The sequence below is a fragment of the Patella vulgata genome, chromosome 7, assembly GCF_932274485.2.
Source record: "Patella vulgata chromosome 7, xgPatVulg1.2, whole genome shotgun sequence".
Taxonomy (NCBI): domain Eukaryota; kingdom Metazoa; phylum Mollusca; class Gastropoda; family Patellidae; genus Patella; species Patella vulgata.
The window spans coordinates 14,520,717-14,540,213 of record NC_065885.2 but is presented as its reverse complement, the minus strand read 5'-3'; the positions used below and the strand labels follow the sequence as shown (position 1 = coordinate 14,540,213).

The 19,497-nt window shown below is 37.2% G+C and overlaps 2 long non-coding RNA genes across 2 annotated transcripts; both read right to left on the bottom strand.

The window, feature by feature from the left end:
- Positions 1-1,013: 1,013 nt before the first annotated feature.
- Positions 1,014-7,603, bottom strand: LOC126827714 (uncharacterized). Its single transcript, XR_007682846.2, has 4 exons — positions 7,465-7,603; positions 6,786-6,949; positions 2,222-2,338; positions 1,014-1,199 (listed from the first exon to the last, which is right to left on the bottom strand). It is a non-coding gene; the product is annotated as an uncharacterized LOC126827714 (long non-coding RNA).
- An 8,299-nt stretch (positions 7,604-15,902) lies between these two features.
- Positions 15,903-18,976, bottom strand: LOC126827717 (uncharacterized). Its single transcript, XR_007682854.2, has 4 exons — positions 18,797-18,976; positions 18,075-18,235; positions 17,024-17,140; positions 15,903-16,051 (listed from the first exon to the last, which is right to left on the bottom strand). It is a non-coding gene; the product is annotated as an uncharacterized LOC126827717 (long non-coding RNA).
- Positions 18,977-19,497: the final 521 nt, after the last annotated feature.

The window sequence follows — 19,497 nt, the reverse complement described above, 5'->3', positions numbered from 1 at the left end:
TTCATTTCGTTTTGCACTAAATTGCATTCGGAACACTTTAAAAAGTCACTTAAGTTGATATATTGTAGTTTAAATATTCTTCGGATATTGGAGGATAGTTCTCTGATCGTGGGGGTGGGGGAGATTTGAGATTTGCGTAGATGTTTCACTTACTTTGGTTATTTACTTTTTGTTTTAATTTCGACATATATCAATCAGGCACAACATGTGACACTGCGGGAACAGATGTGACTATCTAATCAGGGGCCTTCTCGTTGTGCATAACTATTTTTATGGTGAATTAGCTGACTCTGGAACACTGTTTATGTTGTAACTAAGTTTATATATCGAATAATACAAAGGTTACAATACAGAAAACTACTGCATCTATGATAGTACATTAGTACATAATATCTACAATCTGAGTTTAACCAGCCTAGCACTCAGATCTAACGGCTGAAACACTACATATTGTCTCTATCCCAGCCTCTAAGCCGAGGAGGCTGTGCGTATGATGTTCCCCTCGGAATTCTGAATAATGACTGACCTAGGGTCTCTAACGGTGCCTGTTTCCCAGCCTCAGCCGAGGAGGCTGTGGGAACGTCTTTCCGAGAATACTTAATGATGTCTGAAAGGAAATTTAACCTCCCTCTATCTTACATAGAAAGTATAGATTGTCAGCTATTAGGGCGGGACAATTACCATTTTTGGGTAAGTGTTTTGTATGGGCACCGTTTTACGTCAACATTATTCTATTTAATTGGACTAATCTGTGCACGAGATGGCTGGGCGATAGTACCCTACTTCCAGCAATTGATGGTGACATAACTGTCTGTAACTTAGTCTAGAAAAGTTGAATCTTGACAAATATCTACTTAGCCTATTTCTCGTTGTCGCCCATTTGTTTACCTACTTCAATATATTAAGCAGAGCACCTTTCATACATGCGGTTATTTGTTACATTTGGTCGGAACATTATCAAACAGTAAGTAAGTGAAAGTCTCAAGTAGATTGCAGAGAAGAAATAACAATACTCTTTTTTAGCATATTTAAATATTCATGTAACGAATTTGGCAATTATCATAAAGAGACAGGTCGCCATGAACCCCAGCTGAATACAGAGACTTTCAGTTTTAAATATTAATGCATCGTTTTCTCTCGAGAGTATATTCTGGAACTCTTCTATGTTGGTGCCAAACCATTACATTGCATTTCTTGGTCTATAAATTAAAGAAAAGCTGATTATTTAATGTATCACTATTTTAACAGTAACCCACATATATTAAATTATGGGTCCACAAAAGGGTTACGATCCTATGATTCTGACTTGGCTAACAGTTGGGTACATTTTAGGTAATATCCTTTAATTAACGATTACAAGTGAGGGAACATGGTGGCTCAGTGAGTAAGATGTTGGCTCGCTAACCTGTAACCTGTGTGTCCTGTGTTCGGTCCCGGTTATGTTCATCAACACTTTTCAATTTTTTGTGTGTCATTATTGCTCTAGTTAAAACTAAAACTAGCCCGAAAATACCTAAATTACAGAAGTACATGTACCTTAAAGGGACAATAACACTCTTGCTGGCTTGACAGCTCCAGAATATAAATAATATCTCTATCTAAGTACTAGATGTTTAAGTGTCCTACCTGTTGTGTAAATTATCCATTACATCCTATTTTACTTGTCCAGAGGGTTCGAAAATATTTATAAATCGAAGTTTCATTTGAAAAGGTTTACGTTAGACGTTTCAAACCATTATGTTGAATTTTTAAAAAATTTTAAATAAGGTGTGTTAAGATTAAATTTGTATCATCAATTAATTGAAATAGTCTACAATAGTACAATTTGTTGACCAGAATAAAGATTGGGACATATTATTCAGTTACAACAAGAGTGGTATTGAGCCTTTAAGACTAAAAAAACACTAAATAGATTTCCTTCTAAAAAAGGTTTTTTTTTTAGCGTATACGGCAATTTATCTATGTATTATTTAATACGGGTCCTGAATAAATGCGTTTGCAAAGTTTATATTGCTCGGATATCGGCTGCACCTTCCTATACAACATAGACACATGAAATGACTTTCAGAAAAGAAGAAAGGGTATCATCTATTTTTTCTGTTTGACTTCATTACAGTGAATCTGTGACTTATCTGTAACCATGGCCTGCGATATAGGTTCCATGCTATAACCGAAGCTCACACAGTGTCCATGGGTATAGGTGCAAAGCTAGTTTACTTACAGCGCCATTATCAAGTGGAGGACAATCTACGATGGTGGCACCGTTTTTGCTTTCATGATTGCGACATTCAGATTCCTTCAAAACAATCTCCATTCCGTACATCAAACCATTTACAACCTGATTAAAGACAATTATTTATTTCATAATACAAAAAACATAAATTAAACAAACACATATCTTTTACAAAAAAATCTTCAGCTTATTCACATAAAGTGGTCAATCCAGCTGTCTAATTAAATCACATCATCATTTCTTTCCGTTTTATTTTTGCGGTTATTTACTCAAAGAAGGCTTTATCCGACTCTTTCAATAATTAGCGGTAGCTGATTGTACGGTACGATGGCGACTATGACGACTGTTATTCTTGCAAAAGAGGGTGGGGGCTTTATTGATGTCTAGACAAATCGGCCCCGTTTGTCGCGACGCAGGAGCGCCATCACGTAGTGATCTCTAAAACTATTATGGCCACTTCCGCCTTCATTTCTATCGGGTTTGGAGTATAACATAATGACTTATGTCATAGAGGCGTCCTGCCATATTAAAATACGTGTTAGTGATTGTAACATAAACCTGTCGCTATCAATACCCGGCTGGAGATCTTGGTAGTATTCCTTATGTCATTGCGTAACTATAACTTGTTGTTGGCATGTCTTATCTAACTTTCTTTGTCTGATAAACTATATTGAATGTTAAACCTTCATATGATGCTTGATACATTAGACAGGTGTCTAATGAGCTCCTTTGTCTCGAATACGTTTATAAACTCAGAACAGAAACGAATCTTCAGGCGGGTCCAGGAGGCCATGCTAGGCGGGTGCCTAGATCAAGGTACCTAATGGATACGAGAGAGGTCCAAGCAGGACACTGGAGCTGGGGCCATGTAATATAAGTTAGTTTGGAGTTGGCACACGTGCCTAGCCAAGCCAGGACATGGCTCCCTCAATACAAGCTAGTTATGGAGTCTTTAAGTTTTGTAGTACGAGTATTGTAAATATGTTTATAACAGAATAAAAAGTATTGTATGAACCTGAAACTAATCTTGTCATCTGAACTTGATATAAAGAACAAATACTGGCACATATTAATTGGCGCCGTAGACCAGAGCAACGTGCAAAGTCGTATACCACTAGAAGATCACAGGCCACAGATATTAGTCTACACGGGTAAGTCTTTTTCTAATCCTACCATGGCCGGTTAATAATGATATTGTGCTATAATGTATTATAATTTAACTGGGAAATCAGCAGTTTATCATCACGCTTTATTAAATATCATGGTGTAGTTACTAGATTTAATATATTGCCGTTCAAGCTAGTAGTGGAACAGTCCTTAACTATTTGTAGGAAAATGACTAAAACAAAATTGTATATATATTATTTGTTTTAAAATGCGTCATGTTGTTTTTAAAAGATTATGAATTATCATTGGTTGTTTTGAACACATATTTTGGCTTTTAAATTTAGTAGTAGCTAAGTATTATCAGGCTAATAACTGCGAAGTGAAATGTTTTATGATTGTTTAATTATCTGGAATAGAGTTAAGCGTATCCTAATTGAGAGATATAGCTCTTTAATCACACGGTATTAACGGTTTTATCTCTTATAATTATTTTTATTTGTTTTGTCTATACGTGTATATTACCCCAAGTGTTAATGGGATGGCCCGATATTTACGGGAAAGATTTTATTCGTGTTTAACGTAGTACCCCAAATATTAATGGGATGACCCGATATGTACGGGAGGGATTTTTTATTATTTTTATTTTGTGATACCCCAACAATATAGATTGGGAGGTCCCGATATGTTACGGGAAAAGGTTTATGTGAAACCCCAGTCAGGTGGGATTGGTTTAACCCCAGGAGAGGGTCGTGCTCAGAATTAGGAGCGAACGTATTGTCTTGTTTTGTGTTGTGTTTCAAAAATTATAGAGATAAACCGTTATTAATGTTGATAAGTTCTTTCAAAATATCTTATTGAAGATTGGTAAAATGTGTTCAGAAAAAAACAAAACAATATGACATCCTAATTTCAATTCTATCCATGTAAATAATAATGTAAATATCGTTAGATAGCTAATTAAAGTCTGTTCCACTTGCTAATTTGATTAACTATTAATTAAGTTCACTCCATGATATATATGATAAGCAGATGATAAAACTTCGGCACGGGTGGCAGTTAATACTCTTCATATGCACATGTCATAACACGCCGTTTTGCCAGACGGTTTGGAAAATGAAAAGACTACCGGTCAATAAGAAGAGCTGAACTAAACGGAGCAGGGAATATTCTGACCCCTCAACATTACTGGAACGAGGAAGGGCATCATATGTACCCCACCCCTACAGTTGGCTACGACAGTGCAGTAGCGGTCTAAGAAGATAATTACAGTAGTTTGTGTTCGCGATTCCACCAAATAATCGGTCTAAGAAGATAATTAGAGTAGTTTGTGTTCGCGATTCCACCATTTATGTGAATAATAAGAGTAGTCTGTGTTTGTGATTCCAGGATCTCGTTTGTTTTTTTTTTTTCATTGACTCGCGTGTGTGACCGATTGTGTGTATATAACTTTTAAGTTCGTGTGTTTTTCATTGACCTTTTCATTTTGTTTAAAGACATTTTTGGATATTATGACATTTTACATGTATATATAACTTTTAAATTCGTGTGTGTTTCATTTACCTTTTCTTTTTGTTTATAGACATTTTTGTATACGACATTTTACGAGTGTTGTTTGTTTTTATATATTTTTTCATTATTATTATTGTTGTTTATATCTTAATAAGAGTAGTAATTATCGCCTCCATAGGTATCTAATTTTGTAATAGTCTTTAAAAGTTATTTCATATAATTCATAACTTTATTCAAACAAAGAGAGGTATATAACATAATGACTTATGTCATAGAGGCGTCCTGCCATATTAAAATACGTGTTAGTGATTGTAACATAAACCTGTCGCTATCAATACCCGGCTGGAGATCTTGGTAGTATTCCTTATGTCATTGCGTAACTATAACTTGTTGTTGGCATGTCTTATCTAACTTTCTTTGTCTGATAAACTATATTGAATGTTAAACCTTCATATGATGCTTGATACATTAGACAGGTGTCTAATGAGCTCCTTTGTCTCGAATACGTTTATAAACTCAGAACAGAAACGAATCTTCAGGCGGGTCCAGGAGGCCATGCTAGGCGGGTGCCTAGATCAAGGTACCTAATGGATACGAGAGAGGTCCAAGCAGGACACTGGAGCTGGGGCCATGTAATATAAGTTAGTTTGGAGTTGGCACACGTGCCTAGCCAAGCCAGGACATGGCTCCCTCAATACAAGCTAGTTATGGAGTCTTTAAGTTTTGTAGTACGAGTATTGTAAATATGTTTATAACAGAATAAAAAGTATTGTATGAACCTGAAACTAATCTTGTCATCTGAACTTGATATAAAGAACAAATACTGGCACAGGAGCTCAAACGACGGCAATAAACTCGCTCTAATTTGACTGAATGAAAAATCTAACATACCTTTCGACTTTGTGGAATAACAATCTATAATTCTAGTGATCTTTTTTTTTGAAAATCTTATCGGATTCCTGAGAACAGATGTATTTTCGTCATGATCACCATCAAAACATTGAAGAATCGATTATGTCGTAAATTTTATGTTAATTAGATTGCCATTACTTAGATTTTCCTTTTTCTCACTGTTTTATTGTCGATTTGGGATGATACGAATATTTAGTATATATTAAATACGTCTCTATTCATTTGACCTCATTTGACGTTTAAACCTATATAATGTACATGAATTTTAGGTACTATTTTTTTTTGCGGATGAATACAGCTGTTCTGTATTGTATTCTGTTGTAGACTGTGAAAATTTTGGATCCATGTGTCGACGCTTTAAATCACATGGATTCATTAAACCTTCTAACTGTTTAATTCCATTTTTTTCATTGAAGATTCTTATATTACAAATCTTTCCTTACACTAGAAACGTAATCACTGGGTAAACTTAAAGGTTTTACGGCTGAACCAATCCATTAAAACCATTCGACATGTTAAATTCATATGAGGTCATCGTCAAATCTACGATGGCCACTACAATGGGCATTGACACTGACGCAAATGGCCGTATTTTGTCATTGCTAAAATAAACTTACTTGAAATGTATACTTATATACTGTTGCATATATAATAATTAACTAGCACAAATGTCTTATTCCTCTGCTGGGATTAACATGCCTTTTGATTTGTGGTCATTTTCCACCTGGAGGGAAAATCCCAGCCAGACCAAATCCCGATAAAATGCTTTTATTATTCTCTTAGATACCAATGGGTGGATAACTCTATTAGGTTAGTAATATGAAGTGACCATGTGTTGTATATTTGCAAATGACGTTTATCAAGGGTAATTCGGCACATAACAACGATTATATTCACCTGTGTAGTTATTAGAGATTCAGTGGAACACAGACTAGTTATAGACATGGTAAGTAACCGGACAACAAAGACTATAAACCAGTGTCATGATCGTTGTATATTTATCCGTATATTATTCGTATATTACCTGTTTGGTTGGGTTGTTGATTTCGGCGAGTGTGTGCCAGTTTGAATCAGTTTGTTGTTGTTTTATCTCGGCATTGATGGCATTAGTAGCAAAATCAGCAGCGTTTCTGATGTTTTGGGTCACTTCAGCCTCTTCAATACCGCCTGGCATAATTCTTCCATATACTGGAATGAAAACCATAAGAAACAGACTAAATATGGTATAACGTCGTACTGTTCTGCGCCGACTCTTCTAATGAAGACGGGCGTGCGTTATATACAGGGCTGGACTAAGGCCCTAGGCACTTTAAACAATTTGGTGTCCCATATACATATTATATAAACCATTCATTATAAATCAGAAAATAAATTTCCATTTTTCAAAATGAGGTTGAACCACACCCGAAAATTTGGACCAATCCGGGATTGAACACGGTAACCTAATGGTGAGCGAGCCAACGTGTTAGACCGCCCACCATAATAACAATGAATAATGTCTGCATGACCAGCATGATTAAAACACGTTCTTCAGCTGCTTTCGAATTTTTCGAATAACGATCTAAATATTGTCGTATGATTTAATAACGATCATCACTAACTATGTCACTTCGGGACCAACATAATATACTGTTGTGTCCATTGTTTTGTGTTTAACTATAGATACGTCATTTTCGTGTACAACAAATAAATTTCATACATACCCGAAGCCACCAGGAAAAGAGTAACAGAAGCTACAAACATTTTCGAACTGTTTAAGGAACGTGAATTAGACAGTTAAGTGTTTCACCAGATTGTATTTTGAGTGTTTATATGTGGTGGTTTATATATGGTCATCCTGTGTGTAACATGTGGAGACATTACTGATAATCGTTAATGATAACCTTTAAAATAGGAAATCGCGATTGATTAACTGGTGGTTGGAAATGTATTTAATAACAGATAATGGTGCAATCATTTGTACACGACCGATGTCGAATTAATTATTCCGGTATATATAAACAAATTCATGCAATCTGCGCAGTTACTTTAACATGTGCATGCAATCTGTGCAGTTAATCTAGCGATAATGTATCATAGTATTTATTTATTATTAAAAACGAAATAATGAAAAGGCAAGATGAATTTAAGACAAAATTCAATATTAATAATATGCTCAGATTCCCTTTTAAGTGACTTATAAACGAACCTTTATGAACACCTCGGACCAAATAGGCGTGTTTCGTTATACTTGACACTTTGCAGTCATATCTTTTATTTCGTGATAACGTGAAAACAGAAATTTCACCCACAATAGTCATCAAAACGTCAGCGTCTGCATTAGCCCAGTCGGTGCAGATAAGCATACGCAAATCCCAATTTCATCTCAATTTCTTTGTAATAAATTGCATTTAAAATTGCAGTTTAATTTTAATTTGTGTTCTATCCAATTCAAACACTTTATATTCCAGAATACATTTTTTAACAACCAAAATAACATATATTCAAAGCCAAAAACAATCAATTATAATTAACATTCTTTTACAAAACAATATGGCGCACTTTAAACTGCATGTTCAATAAAATAATGTTTCGTCTTTATAAAAATGTTTTATTCAACCAGCTGCTGCTAGGCAGGATACGCCCAAATTTTGCAAGAGATGGATAGAGAATAAGGTAAAAACAAATGCGATTTTTTGCAGTCAGGGGCAATAATCCAGAAAGTTATGGTTCTGAAATGCGCAAATATCAAACGGGACTAAGAGCGTTGAGATATAAAGATATGTTTTAAGTTTCATCAAAATCGGATAAAAATTGTGACTTTTACACAATTTGCATACAACGAGCGGTCATTTTGTCGAGCAGATTCATTTCGATTTTTCCGAAATTCAAATTCTACCTTCATTATAGTGGAATGGTGATATAAACGGTTTTTAAAATCGGAAAAAAATTGTGACCCCAGAGAGTCCGCAAGCTAAAAATGCGATTTTTCGAACAATCAGGGACCATACTTCAGGAAGCTACGTTCGGATATCCGCGATTATCAAACGGAACCAAGATCTTAGTGTGTAACGGTGATATGTTCACACTTCTTTTTTAATCGGATAAAAATTGTGACCTCTACAGGGACCACAAGCTAAAAACGTGATTTTTTGTACAATCAAGGGCCATAATTCAGGAAGTTACGATCCTATATGTGCAAATATCAAAAGGACCCAAGATCTTTGGGTTATCAACATGTATTTAAGGTATCATCAAAATCGGATCAAAATTGTGACCTCTAGAGAGTCCACAACCGTGATATACTAGATGTTTACATTATTTGCGTTCTTGGGGCGGCTATTTTGTCCTGCAGTTTTGGTTAGATTTTCATGATATTTGAACTCAACCAAAAGTACGATGTAACGGTGATATATTCGAACGTTTTTTTAATCGGATAATAATTGTGACCTCTAGAGGGACCACGAGGTAAAAACGCGCCTTTTCGTACAATCAGGGGCCACAATTGAGGAAGTTACGATCCGATATGCGCGAATATACCAAGATCTTTGGGATATAAACATACATTTCAAGTTTCATCAAATTGTTGACGGAAGGACGGACAGGGAAGACGGCATAATACATCCACATGAAAATGTGGGCGTATAAAAAATGATAATACAACTCCGTAACGACGAATACAGAATCCAAAGTCCCCGACTCACCAACAACGAATCTAATATACATATCGCATATTGATTACATGAAAACAAAGGCAAGAAGGTATCAGATCCTTTTCTAGAAGGTATAATTGTATTCCTTCATAAAACTTATGTTTAGACACCACGATTGTGACCATAACTGGTTCAGAAGCAGAGATATAGGTATACCGATTTGGATTTTATATAAAAAAAATCTTTTTGGTGTAAATCAAAACAATCTGATCCGTGTCTAGATGCCTACATTCTATTCCTTTTGACTCTGAAAATGTAGGGTTAAAAGCCAAGATTCCAATCCTAAGTTGAGATATTTGTATATAGGTTTTTACATGGAGATCCAAGATTATTGGCATAATATATTTGGAGGAAGTGCCGCCATTTCTAGATGATATAACTATATTCCTGTATGGGGTTTTTACATAAAAGAAATCCAAGGTGGCCGCCACAATATTTGAATGACGTTGTGCTTGTCAGAAAAGGAAAGCCAAGGTAATAAGTAGCATTTGTGGAAAATATGGCGCTTTTGCTAAGCTGTCTAACTGTACTGGGAAGCAAGCGCTCTAGAAATTCATTCTTATTTGATTATAACAAGCGTATGTAATTTACAAATGTCCCTGTTGACTTCAATATCAATCGTCGTCTCTTCGCCCGGCTCCAACTTTCCCCCAAATCTTCGATGAGCTGAACACATTTCACTACAGACAGAGCAACAACTGACCATGCCTTTGCTTTGAAGTTTGTATGAGGTTAAGCACCGAAATTTTGAGATACATAAACGTGTAACTATCCACCGTACATATCATTGTAACCACCCTCTTAACTCTGCTGTCCATTTTGCCTCTTTACCAAGACAGAAAATGTTAATTCAAATCCCGCTCTTGGATTCTGGATTTAAAAAATCAATCAAAATGACCATGCAAAATGGGAGAAACGGGAGATAACTGGACTCAGACTAGTAATTATTTGCCCAATGACTTCAATGTTAAATGGCTGTAACATCACAGACTGTAGCTTTTTGCTCAACATTCCGTTGGTTCCAATCTTTATAGGCACAATGGGAACCACATTTGGCAATATCCTCATCATAATTTTGAAGGGGGTTGACCGTTTAGATTTTTTGCTACGGGGATTTGATGTTGATGGGGTGAAAATTTCACTTCCGACACAATGATTGCTCTGCAGTATTCCCCAAAACTGCTATGAAATTGCACATTTGATCCCTTTTCTCCAATCCTAGACCAAAAAGTCAACCCAAAAATGCAGTAAGAGGGGAGAAAAAAATTAAGGGAAAAATTGTCTATTTATAACTCGCACTCATCTCAGAATAACAATTATTTACCCATTGACTGCAATGTTAAATGGCTATAACATCACTGACTGTAGCTTTTTGCTCAACATTCTGTTGATTCCAATAGTTGTAGGCACATGGGGGATCGCATTTGGCACTCACCTCATCATAATTTTGTAAGTTGGGTTGGGGGGGGGGGGTTAGTTTAGGTTTTTTACTAGGATTTGATGTTGACCGGGGTCAAAATGTCGCTTCAAACGTAACTTTACACCCCTCCTATAATATCACCAGTATTACCTAAAACTGTTTTTCCAATTCTAGACCAAAAGGTCAACCAAAAAATGGAGGAAACGGTTAGAGAAAAAATTAAGGGAAAAATTGCCTTTTCATGTAATAAAGGGAAATAATATTACAGATTGCAGATTAAAACATTTATTAATGAACTGAAATTTCGACACGCTATACAATTATGAAAACTGAAGTTAAACAAATGAATGAAGTCTCGTGGTGTATTTTAAATTTCAATACACATGTCTGGATCATTCCTTAGAATATATTGAGAAGTTCTCAGATGGGGCCGATACCAAACCTGTACGTTACATCTTTTGGTATGTAATTTAAAAAGAACGCTTGCTTATTTTTTATGCTATAACATTGCTGTTTTAAGTAGGAAGTCACGAACATCGAAATGACTAGAAAACGTGTCCCGTTAATTAAAAATAGAAATCGTTGACATGAATGATCTGCATATCTGTAAATCACACACGTTTTATTAAACTAATATACGAGAAGACAGTTGGGTCGGCTTGACTTATATGTGTAGCAAACTTCATGATCTTATCACAAATTATTGTTTTCTAATCCATGCCTACTCTCGTTAGAACAAAAGTTAACCAGAAAATGAATGAATTGAATGGTTAAGATAGCCACGCGAAACATGGAAATACGCTCACGCAAAAGCAATGTCTCGACAGCAGCTTATCCGAAAGGAAAACTTGGATGTTGACCAAATTTGATATTTCGGTAAATGGGGTTTAACTCTAAAACTGAAAGCCGGAGAATACTGAATATCGATAGGGTTCATCCACTAATGGCCACACTGCTTCGCTCCGAATTTGAAAAAAAAATCTGTTGAACACTAAAGCCTCTATTGTGCTCACGGTGTTCTCGACAAAGGTTAGGGTAACTCTGGACAAGAGTTTGTCCCCCTCATGATCTCAATGTTGTCCTCCAAATTGAAAAGAATATTCTCTATCGTGTTCACAGGGTTTTCAGAAAAGGGGTTAACTCGAAAACTGTAAGTCGCAGGAAGCTGAATGTCGATAGGATTCGTTCACTAATTACAACAATGCTTCACAACCAATTTGAAGAGAATCCGTTAAAAACTATAGCCGGACCTATGGGAAGGAATGGCGACCATATACGCCCAAACTACGTGTGGGCGTATAAAATTGAATGAACTGAATGATTAACATGAATAAACTAAATTATTAACATGAATGATTAATATGAATGAACTGAATGATATGGATTAACTAAATGATTAACAAAAATTAACTGGTTGATTACCATGAATGGACTGAATGGTTAACATGAATTGAGTGGATGATTAAGACGAATATATATGCGATTGGTAGGTACAAAACTAGTTTGCTAAGTGGGTAAGACGCTGGCTCACTAGCCTGGAGGTCGCGTGTTCGATCCCTGCATTGGCCGTGAGAGTTAATTGGGATTTTCCGACATTCGATATAAGAGTAGGCCACAGTGCCACTGCCCGGGCAAAGTTTCCCTCATAGTGCAGCATTGTGTGTGAGCCCTTTAAAAGCATGTTTTTAACTTAATGTGCAGTACATGAACTGTGAAACGTCAATCTGTCGTAATTTGTTGTTGGACGTGTGAAGGAATCGAGCTAGAGATGCCGAGACTTACTGAAAATCAACGGAATAAAGCCATGGGAATGTCCAGGGCTGGCATGTCTACATGTGCTATTGCCAGACACTTCAATTGTCATCAGTCCACTATTGTAAGGTGGGTGGAACGTGTTCGAGTTACTGGATCAACACGTGACCGTCATTGTCCTGGTCCACAACGCGTTACAACCCAGACTCAAGACCGCAACATCCGGGTCACTCATCTGCGTGACAGATTCCGCCCAGCGACTCGAACAGGTGCAGCAGTCGTCGGAAGTGCCAACACCGTAAGACGTCGTCTAAGAGAAGTAGGACTCCGTGCACGACGACCTTATGTTGGAGCTATCCTCAGGGATCATCACCGTCAGCGGCGTTTGATATGGGCTTAAGGACACCAGACATGGAGAAGAGTAGACTGGCAAAGTGTGCTCTTCAGTGATGCGAGTCGCTTTCATCTTTATCACGCTGATGGCCGTCAACGTGTGTGGAGACGTCTTGGGGAACGTCTTGCAGACTGCTGCTTCTTCGAAACGAATCGATGGGGTAGGGGAAGTGTAATGGTGTGGGGAGGCTTCACATTTCATCATCGGACCGCCCTACACTTTTGCAGGGGTCGCGTTAATGCTGTAGCCTACCGCGATGATGTCCTGCAACCAATTGTTGTTCCGATGTTTCCAGCACACCCACAACTTCAGCACTTCCAACAGGATAATGCACGTCCGCATACCGCCCGTTTTAGTATGAACTACCTGGCTGCTAACAACATCAATGTCTTGGACTGGCCAGCCATGTCTCCGGACATGGCACCGATAGAACCATTGCTGCTTTAGAAGCTGCTCTTGTCCAAGAATGGAACAATTTGCCCCAGGCCTTCTTTCAAACATTGGTAAATTCCATGCGACGTCGCTGCACAGCGTGCGTAAGAGCCCGTGGAGGACACACGCGCTACTGACATCTGTGTCGTACTTTTGGTTTTGACCCCTCTGACTTTGTACCGTTGATTACAGATTAAACATCCATACGTGTACAAATGTGTTGTTATTGATGTGTTCCCATTTGAATATTGTTCACAATAAGAAGCAAAATAAATAAGATATGTTTACAGGATCATTTTGTTATACGAAAAACTAAGTGATGCGTTTTCCATGGCGCTCAGTATATATGACCCGTAATACGTTTACTCTGTACTTTAATTATTTGTTTCAAGCCCCGACGCGGCGTTTTAGGTAGGATTAACTTGTAGACTACAATATTGTCAAAGATGAATCTCAAATAGGAAATGAAATGAAATTGGGTTTAACGTCCTACTGTTCTGACCCGACTAGGCTAATGAAGACGGGCATACGCCATGCATTGTGCTATGAGGGAAATTTTGCCCTGACAAATACTGACACTCTTCTTAAAATTTGGTCTGTCATGTTTACTCTCGTTAGCACAAAATTTAGCCCAACTGTGGCATATTGCAGTCTCGAAATAACCTGGGTTGAGTGGATGTTGAACCTCTTCCAATGGTGAAATGAGGGTGTCGCAAGATATACAGTACCATTACAAGAAAGATGTTTATTAATAAATATCTATAGTATTAATGTAAAGGTTTGCACGTCTTTAATTATTGTAACATATTGTAATGTTGTTTTGTTTCGGGATGCAAAGTTTCAGGAATTTCAAACATAGCCAACAAGTCCAGGTGACTTCTTGTCACTTTCTTGACATCAATACAATCTTCATCCTCTTCCTCGGTGCAATTCACTTCCACTGGAAACTTAGTTTCTACCTGTGTGAGCACTGGTGTTGCCGATGGAACTACTGTTTCTGTATCACCTCTGGTAGCGGACACGATGTCTATGGGCGAATCTCGACTGGTAACTCGATGAATAACAGTATCTGGCGCTATCCTGTTGCGTCTCTTTCCAAAACATGTTGAAAATTTGCCTCCCATAGTTGTGGTTAGCTTTTTATATCTTCAAAAATTGAACGTCAACTAAATAAGTATTTGCGCGCTATTGTGACGTCATAATATAAAGTCGTTATTGGTTAATGCGATAGTAACGCTGGGACATACCCATTTACAATGTTGGGGGAGGGGGTGTAAAAAAAAAAGAAAAATACTATTTAGTACTCAATAGAAATTCAAAGCTATCAGATACGAATACTTGTTATACAGTAGCAAGTTATATCGGGTACTCCATTAAAATGGCGGGGATAAGTATAACCTGTCCCGTTCTTGAAACCTGTCAATAGTAAAAATAATATGTGGAGGCAAAATCTTTTTACTGATAATTAAATAACTTGATCTCTTAGATTGTAGAATGGACTTCGCTTGAAATGGCTCGTCGTTAGATACCACCCTACTGATTTTGACAACATATATATTTTATGTCGGATAAAGATAAAGCATTCTCAGATTTAAGTTAAGAATTTACTCAAAATTGTTCGCCTTATTTTATAAGTAAAATTATAGCCCGTTATAAACATTTTGTTGTTTTAATGTATCAAATACATCATTAAGAATCGATATGCAAAGTTTTGTGTTTCTGGATCAAAGATATTTCTTATAAACAGTGATTCAAAGTTGCGTAAACTCTTAACTTAAGTCTGAGAATGCTTCGTTAACTGGGGGCCAGGGGAGTAAGTTATTCGGTATGACTAGTATACTTGATTTTCGAAAGATCTTAGTCACAAAAGTTACTTTAAAGAGACATTATGTAAAGGCTAAATCTGCTCGTCTCGGCCGTATCACTGATATCCAGGCTTACTTGCACTGTTACAGGGATTCCTCCATCCTTCTACTAGTTTCACTACTTTCAGTGAAGGATGTGGGTCACGGTGGCTAAGTGGGCGTGATTCCCCTTGTCAGTGATGCAGGACGGACGGTACACATTAGTGTGCACGTAAAAGATCCCTTGACAGTTGGAATTCGATATAAGAGTAGGCCGTAGTGCCGCTGTCCGGGCAAGATTTCCCTCATAGCACACTGTATGGCGTATGCCCGTCTTCATTAGTCCAGTTCGGAACAACAGTAGGGCGTTAAACCCCATTTCATTTCATTTCAGTGAAAGATTTATTCGTCCCTACTTTGAAAACTGAAATTAAAATATTTGACAGTCAATGTAAAGAAACAGTTCTTCGATCGGTTTTAAAATATTTTCGATCAACAACGTGCTTGGAATTTCGATATTTAGTGTGACTATATTGTTTTTTGGTTAGGATATGAAATAAAATCAATTACATTTATTACTTGTTAAAAAATGACAATGCGTCTATAGGTTTATTCAAATAGTTTAAATATTTTCATATATTATATAGTTCTCGTTTTAGAAGTTCAGTTTTAAATTTCAATACACATATCTTTCTCTAGAATATATTCTGGATTTCTTCGGGCTTGGTGCCAAACCTCTATAAAGCATTTCTTGGTCTGTAAATTAAAAAGAAAATTTTATTATTGTATAGAATATTAATTGTGTTTTGCTTTTTTGTGAGCAGTAACCCCAATCTGATTAAAGGTCACCGGAAAAGCATCAATTTTTTTTTAAATAATGCAAGTAATTATGTCAACATATCCTTTCCATAAGTATAACCCGAGCCCGAACGTCAATAATACCTGCAACAGGTAAATTTCAACATTAGTAATTTCCGCCGTTCTCCGTCGGTAGTCGGAACTTTCCGTCAATAAGCAATCCGTGACGTCATTTTAGTCCTTCTGCACATAGAAATATAGACTAGAATATGAGCAGAAGGACTAAAATGACGTCAAATTTACGACTACCCACGGAGAATGGCGGAAATTGCTAACGTTGAAATTTACCTGTTGCAGGTAATATTGACATTCGGGTTCGTGTTATACTTATGGAAGAGTTGTTATATAACCCTTCTGGTTGATGTGAGGAATTAGCCAATGAAACGGTCTGTTGCAGCGCGTTCTTGGCGTGCGATGCACGAAACTATGGGTATCCTACTAAAAGACACATCGGCGCTGACTGGTTAATCAAATGTCTGACATCATAGCGTCAAAATCCGCTCGTATGACCTCTGACGCGATATTTTTGAATATCTGCTGCATTCGTGTATTGATAACAACCATGAAGCACAATAGTCATAGGGTTATGATTCTCGGAATATTGTTGAAGGTAAGAAAAGGTATTGTATAGTTTTCGCTTTGAATTCGTACGCTAAATCTGCCAGACTAGTTTGACAACATGCCCATGAATATACATGCAGTCATAAGTCACAAGCTAGTTTACGTACAACTTGACTTTAGCCGAAGCCCAAACAGTGCCCATGGGTATACAAATGTAATCATAAGGCACAAGCTAGTTTACGTACAACTTGACATTAGCCGAAGCCCAAATAGTGCCCATGGAAATAGATACAAAACTAGTTTACTTACAACGCCATCATCAATGGGAGGACAATCCATGAGGGAGGCACCGTTATTGTTTTCATGATTGCGACATTCAGATTCCTTCAAAATAATCTCCATTCTATACTTCATACCATTCACAACCTGGAAAATAAAAAAAACACAGCTATTACAAACAAGGACCACCTTACTACTATGGGCCGGGAACTGGTTATGGCGTCTTTGAAGCCATCTTGGAATTGTGATGCGCAAGTGTCAAATGAATAAGCATGCCAAGTTTCATGTCGATCTTACATGAATTAGCAGAGCCTTGTACTTTTTTCGAATAGTGTTGCCCCAAGAACAACATCAAGGACAACAAGAACAGGATGAGTAGCGCTTGAGGATCGAACAAAAATCTTCCACTAGTTCCCATAGTTCACACTAGTTCAGCTGTCTAATTTTCGGTTGTCTTCTTCACCAAGTTCACGTCAGTAACATGAATAATAGTATTTTAATGGTCGAAACCAAATCTAACGATCAGTCAAAATCATTGCAATTGATACACCCCTTAGTTCAGGGGCGTGGTGATCCATGATTTTGCATGAGGAACAAGATCCCGTCCGCCGCCCCCCCCCCCCACAAAAAAAACGATAATTATATGTGTATGTGTGTACGGGGAAGGGGTGGGGTGGCAGTACCTCCCAGTCCGACTGGAACATGCTAAAGTCGATTTGTAGCATATCTGACCCACGATATATGTTTGCCACTGGTTAAGCATTATGAGTATGATTATAATGTTGACAACCGCGTGATCTTTTGTCATTTGCGAGGGGGCACAAAACTCAAGGCAGCGCAAAAACTCATAACCATGACGCAAAGCTCGTCATTGCGTCGCTCTCATTTGATTGATTGTCAACCAATTTCAAAGGTATTCTTAGCTTACGTCACAGGTCCCGAATTGGAGAATCCCAATCTTTTAATTCTTATTTGGGAATCCAGCGCCCTGTTTTCCAAAACAGGGTTCTATTTCAACGTTCTATCCCACGGCGTTCATCAGATATTCAAGATGGAAATGACAATAATGGTATATTATTACCTGTTGAGATGGGTTGTTGATTTTGGCGAGTGTGTGCCAATTAGAACCAAGTTGTTTGTTCTCAGCATTGATGTTGTCGGTAGCAAAAATAGCAGCGTTTCTGATGTCTTGTGTCACTTGAACATCTGTGAAACCCCCAGCAATAATAAATTCTCCGTAGACTGGAATTAAACCATAAGCAACAGATTCAAGTTATTGCATTCTATAAATAAATATGGTATAAGAGGAAAGCGCAAATTTGTGTGTTCAAATAATCAGCCATGGCTTGGTAAGTATGGTGCTGCTAGCTCACTAATCATGGAGTTTCTAGTTTCCATCCACTTGGCCAAAATAGTTCATCGGGATTTTCCATCCGTTGTCCGTAGTATTTAACAGGTTGGCGGGGGTCTGGTATGGAAAAGTGTCTTGGACATTACAGATCTCCCGGTCGTTGGAAATCGAAGAAACGTAGGCTATAGCGCCGCTGTTAGGACACAATTTCCCTCAAATTGCCTTCTGTCGACTGACTCGCTTCATGTAAATTTTCCCTTTTCCTGCTAACACGCAGTGGTGTAAATTAGTCGCGATTGTGCACGCTTTTTTGTATTTAATATTTATAAGCTTGACTGGACACTCGTTTTGATACATTTTAATTGACTGGTCGTAATTTGACACCATTCTTTCTTACGGCTGCATAATAATACCTATTCCGCTAAATAATATATTAGAAATTTTATACATACCGGACGCCACCAGGAAAAGTGTAACAGAAGCAGCCAACATTTTCGAACTGTTTTAGGAACGTGAATTAAACTGTTAAAGGGTAAAACCAGAGTGTATTTGGAGTGTTACAAGATGGTGGTTTATATATGGTAACATCCATGTAGCAGGTGGAGATATTACAGATAATCGTTAATGATAACCATTCAATAGGAAATTGTGATTGATAAAATGATGGTCAGTTTCGTATTTTAATAACCGTTTCATTCCGAAACAACGGATTTAGATGATGTCAAAACAGATAGTAATTTTTAATTCATTTAAACTGTCACAGATAACATGTCGAACACCTTGCGGGCACTTTGCGCATTTGTCTCGGAATAATGGCTTATAGTGTTACCATTATTTGTTGTTTAAACTTTGAAATGTGTATGTGTACTCTCTGGGTTCTAGTCATGGATAATAATAAAGTCAAGCCACGTTAATAAGAAGGGAAATTAAAACAATAAGCAGTATCAAAATGTAGGTTATAAGGTTTAAAGGAGTTAAGTCTCTATTCTTGGCAACTAGAATGGACACAAATGGGTCGCAATGCATTTAATAATGTTATATGAATGTATATAAACTGATTTACATTCGATCTTTTCTGTTTTTACTGTAATTTCTAATCAGTAATGTTCGTCGAAATACGCGAAGAGTCCAAATTGAAAGGCAGTCTCTGGCA